At 46.8% G+C, this 405-nt stretch overlaps 1 non-coding gene across 1 annotated transcript; it reads right to left on the bottom strand.

Moving 5' to 3' along the window:
- Nucleotides 1-234: 234 nt before the first annotated feature.
- Nucleotides 235-341, bottom strand: LOC144230965 (U6 spliceosomal RNA). The gene has a single exon (XR_013334933.1). It is a non-coding gene; the product is annotated as a U6 spliceosomal RNA (small nuclear RNA).
- Between the last annotated feature and the right edge of the window lie 64 nt (nucleotides 342-405).

Here is a 405-nt window from a genome sequence, read left to right as displayed (position 1 = left end):
TCCCTCTCTCTCGGCCCCTCCCCCACACACGTTCTGTGTCTCTCTCTCTCAAAATAAATAAACGTAAAAAATTTTCTTTTAAACTTCAACCTCCAGGGCAGGNCACCCAGTGCTCATCCCCACAAGTGCTCTCCTCCATGCCCATCCCCTCCTCCCCCCCACATCCATCAGTCCTCAGTTTTTGTCAGCATTCAAGAGTCTCTCCTGGTTTGTCTCTCTACCTTTCCCCCACCAAAAAATATGGAACGCTTCACGAATTTGCATGTCATCCTTGCACAGGGGCTATGCTAATCTTCTCTGTATCGTTCCAGTTTTACTATATGTGCTGCCAAAGCGAGCATGAATGGTGAGTTTTTAAAGTGGCATCTAATCTCATTCTTTTCAGTTCATGGGAGGAGGTCAACT

This window comes from Crocuta crocuta, unplaced genomic scaffold, assembly GCF_008692635.1.
Source record: "Crocuta crocuta isolate KB4526 unplaced genomic scaffold, BGI_CrCroc_1.0 scaffold3, whole genome shotgun sequence".
Taxonomy (NCBI): Eukaryota; Metazoa; Chordata; class Mammalia; order Carnivora; family Hyaenidae; genus Crocuta; species Crocuta crocuta.
The sequence above is the reverse complement of the archived record's forward strand: the minus strand, read 5'-3'. Positions and strand labels throughout refer to the sequence as shown.